This window comes from Peromyscus eremicus, chromosome 4 (genome assembly GCF_949786415.1).
Source record: "Peromyscus eremicus chromosome 4, PerEre_H2_v1, whole genome shotgun sequence".
Taxonomy (NCBI): Eukaryota; Metazoa; Chordata; class Mammalia; order Rodentia; family Cricetidae; genus Peromyscus; species Peromyscus eremicus.
Window position 1 is genome coordinate 97,382,064 of NC_081419.1, and position 9,705 is coordinate 97,391,768.

Here is a 9,705-nt window from a genome sequence, read left to right on the forward strand (position 1 = left end):
ATGGCTCATTAAATTACCTCTTGCTGCTGCTACATAATTAATAAGCTTTTCTTTTATTGCTGAATATTTTGATAGTTTTCATTATTCCATGTGTTTATACAGTACTAAGACAAACACTTGTTGATTTGAGCTTTATTTCTGTTGAATTATTTCTTTAAAATAAAATCCCCAAAGTTATATTACAGGGTCAAAGTATATGAATATCTTTATGGTGCACTGATTGCCAATGACTTATACTCATTAATAGAGCTCTCTGCTGTGCATAAGTTAACAGCCATACCAAAACGTTGTCAACATGATTTCTATTTGTTTGCTATATAGAAAGATGAAAAATTTTTACATAATTATTCTCTTTGCTTTAAAGCTTAAGAGATCCATCTATTTCCAAAAATAAAATACTAGCTTACATTTCTCTTTGAATGAAAAACTTGAATATTTACTTCTTCCATACATACAGCATGCATTTTGGAGTTTAGAGTTGATATTTGGTGTTGAGATAAGTTTTAGTGTTCCAAATTCTCCACAACAATGTTTTGCAAAGGGCAGTCTTGGGAAGAAAGGAGAAGTAGACATTTTAGTTTCTGGGCAAAACAGCATGAAGAACATTCACAGGAGCTGCAGGAAAGGAGGGCAGGGCACCAGCCTCACTGTCTGGCTTTCCTTGCCAGTCCTACTAAAATCATCAGGCATGAATCTTGAGGTCCTCCCTGTGATGTAGGAACTAGACTGATGCATTGGATTGCTTCAAAATAATTTTAAGTAGTGAACCAAGGATCTTTCTTTCCCTGTAGTGTGAACATTTTCAGCTAAAACATGTAAAGGAAGGAAATGCTATTCAAAACAATGAATTAAGCATAATTATAGACTTAAAGGAAAAGAGAATTTGAATATTTTTTTTCTTTTCCTAAGGGTGTTGAAAATAAACCAAACTAAAAATAACTAAATTAAAATAGCATAATTTTAATTAACACAAAAAAGCAGGATGGTGAATTTTTTTACTGACACTGAAAATGTGAGGAGTCAAGTCTTACTTCCCCAACATCTGGAAGCTCAGAAAGAAATGAGAGTTTGGGTCCCAGAGCTTGAGAGACATGGTTCTCTGCCATGGCCAACACCAATAAGTACCCCCTTTCCTGGCTCAATACCTGGAGCATGGAGTTTGCACTGGCCAGAGATAGTGGTTATCATAGGCCATGAAACTTGCAGTGTCCTCCTTTCCTCACCCTCTTGTTTCTAATGTTAATTTAATTTTTTATTTTATAATTAATTTAATTTTACATATCAGCTACGGATTCCCCTGTCTTCCCTCCTCCCACCCCCAGCCTTACCCCTTTAATCCTCCCCCCATTCCCACCTCCTCCAAGGCAAGGTCTCCCCTGAGAATTCAGCTCGGCTTGGTAGATTCAGACCTCTTGTTATCTAGTTCTTCTATCTTAAATTAACCCATTTCTATAAATCTATACCTTGCCATGTGGCTCGTGGCTTACTGGCATCTTCACATGTTGCTTGTCATGGTGGCGGCTAACAGTGTCTCTCTGACTCAGCCTTCCTGTTCCCAGACAGGTCCAGTCTTCTCCTCCCTACACCAAGGCTGAGCAAAATGTCTCAGCATAGGCCCTAGGTACCAGAAAGCCAGCTCATGCACTAAGGACAGGTCCTGGTCCCACTGACAGGCGGCCTCCTAAATAGTGCAAGCTAATCATCTGTTTGGCCTGATCCAGTTCCATGGGGGCTCTTCAGCTATTGGTTCACAGTTCATGTGTTTCCACTAGTTTGGCTATTTGTCCCTGTGCCTTTTCCAATCATGGTCTCAATATCTCTTGCTCATATAATCCCTCCTCTCTCTCTTGCTGATTAGACTCCTGGAGCTCCACCTGGGGCTTGGCCATGGATCTCTGCATCTGTTTCCATCAGTCACTGGATGAGAGTTCTATTATGACAGTTAGGGTGTTCGGCCATCAGATCACCAGAGTAGTTCAGCTTGGGCTTTCTCTCGACCACTGTCAGTAGTCTATTGTGGAGGTATCTTTGTGGATTTCTGGGGACCTCTCTAGCACTTTGCTTCTTCCTGTTCCCATGGGGTCTTCATTTATCATGGTGTCTCTTTCCTTGTTCTTCCACTCTGTTCCTGATCCAATTTTTTAAATTTAATATAGTGTTGTTAACTATGTGTAGCTAGAGTTTTTTTGGTCCTGCCTGGCCCATAGTCAGGAAAAATCTCTCTCTCCCGCCAGTCCCACAGCTGCTCAGACCCAACTGAGTAAACACACAGAGACTTATATTGCTTACAAACTGTATGGCTGCAGCAGGCCTCTTGTTATCTAGTTCTTCTATCTTAAATTAACCCATTTCTATAAATCTATACCTTGCCATGTGGCTCATGGCTTACTGGCATCTTCACATGTTGCTTGTCATGGTGGCGGCTAACAGTATCTCTCTGACTCAGCCTTCCTGTTCCCAGAATTCTCTTCTCTGCTTGTCCCATCTATACTTCCCTCCTGGCTACTGGCCAATCAGCATTTTATTTATACAGAGTGATATCCACAGCAACTATGTAAGGATTTCTTGGTTGATATTAGCTAGAGACAGAACTCTCTTTCTCTTTCAAGTAAAGTAAACATGGTAAATCACAAAGAAAGCTCTATATATTCAAGATTATATATATATATATATGTATGTATATATATATATATATATACATATATATATATTCTTGATTTATAGCCACAAATTCACAGAACATAAACACCAACCAAAACACAAATTGGTTAAATTGGTAACAACTTTACACTCACCACAGCTGTTATGAAAAGGAGGGAGCAGGGTAAAATAACAGTTAGGATATCTGAAAAAGTCATAAGAAATCACAATATTAACTATCTGCCAAAATATCTATAACACATATAAGTCAGATATATTCATATCTGAATGTATATATAATTTTCCTATCTGGGCTGACGATGCACACCCCAGGAACCATAGACCATCTAAGAAAAACCCCAACATCAGGAAAGAGAAGCTTCTTTTGATTATTAGTCAGGTTGTCCAAGAGACTCCCCAAACACTATAGGCTGTTACTATTGTCCTTTGCTGTCATCAAGATGGAAGGTAAGTCCCTATTGCTGAAGACACCATAGAACTAAGTTTCAGAGCCTAGAAGCCCCTGACCTGGAATGGACTTGAGTGCCTTCTTCCTGAGGACTGTCTTTCATGGTACTAGAAGGCTCCATTCAAACTTTCAAATGATAGAAACAACCAGTAGTCCTACATAGTAAGAACACCTATAAACCATCACAACAAACAGCATAGTATGATAACCATAAAGGGGTAGTAGTGGTACACATACTTTGGAGTTAAGGAACAACTCTCTAATTGGATATAAGTACTTCTCAACAAGAGGGAAATCATATATCTTGGGGGAGGCCCCACAGCAGCTACTTTACTAAACCAGCATCAAACCCTAACTACATTCTAACTACGTATGCTTTTGCCCATGGATAAGTATAGTCCTCACTTTGTGTCAAGGAAATTTCTCTTTGCAACAGACAGAGGCCACTACAGAAAAACATAACCAAACATAATTCAGAGGCCTTGAGACCATTCCCAACTCTAACACAATTCTTACAACTAAAGCTCAGGTATCACTGTGGTAGAAGGAGCAGAAAGAGTTTAAGAGCTAGAAGAACAGGGGTTCTTCTCAGATTGTGTCTCCTAGGAATATGAGAAACTGTACTCATGAAGTCTTACCAACATGGCTGCCTAAACAGGACCTGAACAAAGTTGATGTCAACAGACATGCTATCATGTACAAGGGAAAGATCAAAAGTCCTCAGCCTCAGACAAAGAACTGCAGGTCACTAAGGAATTCTGAGAGCAGATGAGTCTCGCCCGTGGACTAGCATATCAATTGGTTGTCTAATGTCAAACAACCCTGAAAACATATGTATAAGTAACATTATACAGACTGATCAGGTTGTATTTATGTACGTGTGTGTGTGTGTGTGTGTGTGTGTGTATGTGTGTGTGTGGTGTGTAAAACAATTAAAGAAAAAGAGGCCATGAATTTGAAAGACAGCAAAGGGAAGTGGAATACATGGGAAGATATAGAGCAGGGAAAGGCCAGGGAGAAGGGTGAGATGATGTAATTATAATCTTAAAGCATAAAAAATTATTTTACAAATCTTGATTAAAAAGTGGAGTGCATGAGAGGAGCTGGACAAGAAGGGGAAATGGAATAATATAAAGACAATACTAATGTATGAAATTCTAAAAAAGATTAAAAAATAATAAAAAGTCAGTCCACAAGGAGCTGCTTGCACAAGTACATGTGCAGGTCCATGTAGCACCTGACTCTGATTTGCACAAGGCAAGGGGAAGTACTAGAGAGTCCCAGATCATGGGGACGCTAGACTTCTCAGTGCTCACTGATCTTCACTGGGTGCTCCCCTTTGCCCATTTCCCTTTTTCCCATTTGCCCTTCTTGAAATCTCATTCTTTCTCCTCTGGTTCTCTCTGGAGTTAACTTTTCACTATTGACAAATCTGTTTTTCTTATAGCATCTCTTTATCTTGAAATTGTACCATGGCATAAGGCCAAAAAATAACACTCATAAGTAAAAATAGAGATAAACAAAAATTTATTGAGTACATTGTTACAAGTTAAGCAATTTATATGTTTTTATTTCAGCATTCCACAGAATTACCCAGCATCCCCTGAGTTCTGTGGAACGAAAGTTGAAATTCATGTTGCTCACCAAAAACCTAAGATTCTGAGAGTTTTCATTAACTTGAACAAAGTTACACTGTTAATTTATCTTTTAATTATTTTTATTGTTAAAGAAATACACAGAAATATATCTTTAATGCTATTCTCTTTATATTTTTATTTATTCCTTGTGAATTTCATAAATGTACACAATGCATTTAAATTATATCTACACCTACACCCCATTTCATTTCCTGCTAGATACCCTTCATGTTTCTTTCTCAACTTTATGTCCCCCTCATCCTTTCCTGTTTGTGTTCTTTTGTAGTAACACAGTGAGTCCAAAATTAGTGTTACCCAAACACACAAAGGTGTGAAGCCGTCCACTGGATCATGGACAATTTACCTACCAGGGTATACACTCCTGGAGAAAATGTATTCTCCCCAACTCTGCCCGCCAGCAGCCAACAACTGGCAATAACTGAGCAGCTAGGAGTAGAGCCTCTTGAAGCCTTTTCCTCTCTCTGCTGTATGCAGGCTGGCTTGACCTTACCATCCTCTGCTGTATACTTGAATTCTCCGATGAAGCTGAAGAAATCTGATGGACAAGTAGGTTATTGGTGCCAAATCTGAAGGATGGATTATGAACCAAGAAATGGAATTTTCAAGCTTCCTGTCTCGTCTCCAGAATCCCAGGGTTACTCTTCTAATTTGCCACACTTCAAATGTTTAATATTAAATCTGTTTTAACATAGAGCCTATGTCTGAAAGCTTTACCCGGCTTTGAGTCATGACTGCTTCTACGGACTATCCCTTCTAGTCCCTTCTGTCCTTCCCCCAACCCTGCCAACACAGGTCCTTGCCTTCTCAATTCCGCATTAGCTTCACATCCAAAGTTCTGTTAGAGCCATTGTCGGGGAGAGTGGCATATCTGCTTCACGGATCCCTTAGTGCAGTGGTTCTCAACCCATGGGTCACGACCCCATTAGGGCATTGAGCTACCCCCTCACAGGGACCACATATCAGATATCCTGCACATCAGATATTTACATTACAATTCATAACAGTAGCAAAATTACAATTATGAAGTAGCAATGAAAATAATTTTATGGTTGGGGTCACCACAACATGAGGAACTGTACTAAAGTGCCTCAGCATTAGGAAGGCTGAGAACCATTGTCTTAGTTACTTCCACCTAGCAAATTATGTAGACTATGGCCGTGATACCAGGTTGGTTGAGTTATTGTCTCAGTATTGGATTGTTTAGCTGAATGAGCTTGGGCAAATTAGTTATATTAAAAAATTAAATGTAAACATACTTCATGTAGGCTGAGTGGTCTTGACTATCAAACGATAAGAGTCCTTGAATGCTGTTTTAGATAGTAAGCTATAGGGCATCAATTATATGTCACTTCTTCATTGCATTTAACATGGTATTGTAGAAGTCTTATTAATATAAGTCAAAATTTAATAATTTTTCCTGAATAAATGGTTATAGTTAGGAGGACACTATACTCAAAACCTTTCTTTTCTCTTTGAACTCTTACCTGGCTTTCATCACTATCAATCCAATGAAATATGTATTATGAAAATCATTTGTGACAGTTAATTACTACATCCAGCTTTCCTCTTCTTTAACATGCATGCCACTTCTCCATTTCCTAAGGCTCTTACAGTCCTGCCAATTGCATGAGAGCCTGGGGAGGTGAGGAAGGGACTATTTATATCCTCACCCACATGTCTGCTGATCCTCACTGCAGAAACATCTCAGCTAGGCTCTCACTTCCCCTCACGTGCTCTGCCAGGCATTGGATTCTGGCTTTCCTACCTTGTGTGGCACTCTAGACAGAGTTCTGCTCACTCAGTTTGCACCTCGTACCTGTTCTTATTCTAATTCCAATTTCTCCTTGAACACTTTGGTTTGAGTTCCCGTTTAAAATGCAAATCATGTTATGATACTGATCTTACACCTTGGCAACTCATTCCCTTTAGTCTTAAGCAAAGCCTGTGTCTGGCCAGGTGGAGCTTTCCTCCCAGTTTAGGTCAAGTTTTACATCCTTCCAGTTTTCTCCTGCTTCTGGAGATCTGGCTGCACTGGTTTCCTCTAGGTTCATTTACAATTCTTTTTCCCATTGGCTGTAGAGTACATGGAGGCTCTTTGAATGTTTACTATGCCTTTTCAAGTCACAACCATTTGACCCTCATAGGCTAAGGAAGAAAGACAGATAGGGAAGGTCTGTTTTCCTTGCCAAGGGCTAAATCATTTCTATACTCGATTATATAATCTCTGTCTCTCTCTGTCTCTCTCTCTGTCTCTCTCTCTGTCTCTGTCTCTGTCTCTCTCTCTCTCTCTGTGTGTGTGTGTGTGTGTGTGTGTGTGTGTGTGTGTGTGTGAATCCCTCTCTTTGAATCTCTCCTATGAAGCATTCCCCTTCTTTATAGCACTTATTATAGCCTCAGTTTTATGTACATTTGTTGTGTTTTTAAATTATGTCTATACTGTAATGAATTTCTAAATGGTCTTATTAAATAAGAAACATATATCCAAACATAGGGGTGAAAGCCTTAGAGATCAAGTAGTGAGAGACATCAGCTAGCCTTAACTCACCATGCAGCCATAGCTTCCCGAGAGAGATGCTTCCTATCTACCCAGGCTTTTATTGCCTTGCTGTTCTGCCCTCTCATTGGCTCTTAGCCCAGCTAGCTCACTTCCTTGTTACTGCCTGTCTGTACAGACTTCCAGGTCTCTATGGTTGGTACTGGGATTAAAGGCCTGTGTCACCATGCTTGGCTGTTCCCTAGTGTGTCCTTGAACACAAAGAGACCCTGCCTGCCATGTGATTGGATTAAGGGCATGTACTACCACTGCCTGACTTCTGTGTTTACTTAAAAGTGGCTGGCTATATCCTCTAATCTCCAGGCAAACTTTATTTATTAACATACAAATAAAATATCACCCCATTTCCCCTTTTTTGCCTAATAAAAATAAAAAAGAATAAAAAAGTTGTAACTAATATAAGAAAAATTATATACAATAAGTACAATAACTATATACAATATATACAAGCAATAAATACATCAACAATGTCAAGTCCATTTGTATTTGATAAATTCAGAGAAAATATTCCATTATCTATCCTATTTTGGCAAGTCCAAAATGTACCTAATTTATTTTTTATCCTAACTTGTATTATCAACAGAACACTATCCTATGATGTCTTTCAAATTTATACACTTAACACCTCTTAATGAGTTTCTTTTTTGAAATTTATTAACAAGGAAAACTATAAGTACAACTATCTAATCTTAAACTCCCTCAGAGACTCAAGAAAGAAATAATATTACCTAGTAAAACAGAAAGGGCAAACAAGTGACTTCCAAAAAAAATGTGAGTTGACAGAAACAGCCAGCTGCCTGGACGGTCACCCAAAGTTTCTCCACAATGTTGGAGCATCATCTTCAGCCTACAGGCTTAGTATATCTGACAGACTCATTTGTGAAGCAGGATGTATACAAGGCCTACGGCCCAACCTCATATTCGGTACGAGTATTCCATGTACCAGATGAACCTGAATTCTACCAGTGTCCTTTCATGGTTCAGGATTTTAAATTCTGGAAATTGCTGGTATTTTTAAAATTCAGCTGCCCATTATTCTCAGCTTGTAGGTGGCTTCATATCCTTTATTAAAATTCAGACTACCATTGAGAGGTTAGACTCTGTCAGCCTAGTTACTCCTTCAAGAGTAACTATTTCAGCTACTATTCCACTGCACACCAGTAGCCATCGGTCCACTGCCTGTTCAGCTGCCTTCAAAGAAAGGGGCACTGTACCTTTTCTGGATTGCAAAGCCACTTCAGTGATGGTGCCATATTGTCTTGGCCTCAGAGGATGCCTGCTGCTAAAGCCAAAACCACACTTGTCTTGGCAAGGATCGGTAGTCCTTTGTTTTGTGTTTTTTGTCCATTTTGGATAGCATACTGTCAGCAGTTGATGGGAGGGCACATTGTTGCCCAGTGGCTAACTTTTGCCACAGTGAAAGTTAACTCCATATGCAGTTTCTTCAATGCCCATATCTTCTCTGAAGTAGTTTGGTGCTGCCAGGAGCTGACATATTGCAGTCATAAAAAAAAGAAAAAAAATTCTAAGCTATTAAAACATTTTAAATGCCATATTCTGTAGATCTCTGAAGGGTGTGAAGATGACCTGTCTTTCTAAATTATCTCTGTTTAACCTTGAAAACACCTAATGTGACTACAAGTTTGACTGTACTGTCTAACTCCTAACATTCATTTTTTATATCCTAATAATTGGTAATAATAACATTCAAGGATTAGCAAATTGCATTACATTGTTAAATAAACTGTATAAGTACACTATCCTGAGTATGATTAGAAATATAGTACAGCATTTTCTAACAATATCAATCTCAATATATATATATATATAATTTATATACAATATATAAAAATCCAATCCAATGTAAAGTATTTAAGACTAGTAGTTGTCTTTTAAAAGTAGACTCAATAATCTACCTTTTTATCTATATCATATCTATATTCTCTCTTTTTTTCTTTTCAGAGTAGATTCAATAATCTTACCCTTTATTCTATCATTTCTGTATCTCTCTTTTTTTTTTCAAACAAGAATCTTAAATCTAATCTCCTTTGTTTAGCCCTTTTCTTGATCATTAAACTACAAGTTCCATGAGGGTACCAGTGGCTCTGATCTGTCTCACTCCTGCGGACTGCACCAAACAAATGTATCTGGCACATTTTCAATGAACTCGAGATAATTCTTTAAATGAATTTGTGTAACTGAAGGAATTATTCTATGAGCATAAAGATTGTTTCTACACACTTACATTTATTTGCTGTCATTTTAATGGCTTCAATTATTTGTCACTGTATAGATTTTTTCAAGGCTCTTTACCTGCTCACTAATTATCCTGTGTATCTTTTTATTTGTGTATCTGCTTATTTAGATATATCCATTTATTATCT

At 38.3% G+C, this 9,705-nt stretch overlaps 1 long non-coding RNA gene across 1 annotated transcript; it reads right to left on the reverse strand.

The window, feature by feature from the left end:
• Positions 1-286: 286 nt before the first annotated feature.
• Positions 287-9,408, reverse strand: LOC131908513 (uncharacterized). The gene is made up of 3 exons (XR_009378610.1): positions 8,536-9,408; positions 2,796-2,845; positions 287-547 (listed from the first exon to the last, which is right to left on the reverse strand). It is a non-coding gene; the product is annotated as an uncharacterized LOC131908513 (long non-coding RNA).
• Between the last annotated feature and the right edge of the window lie 297 nt (positions 9,409-9,705).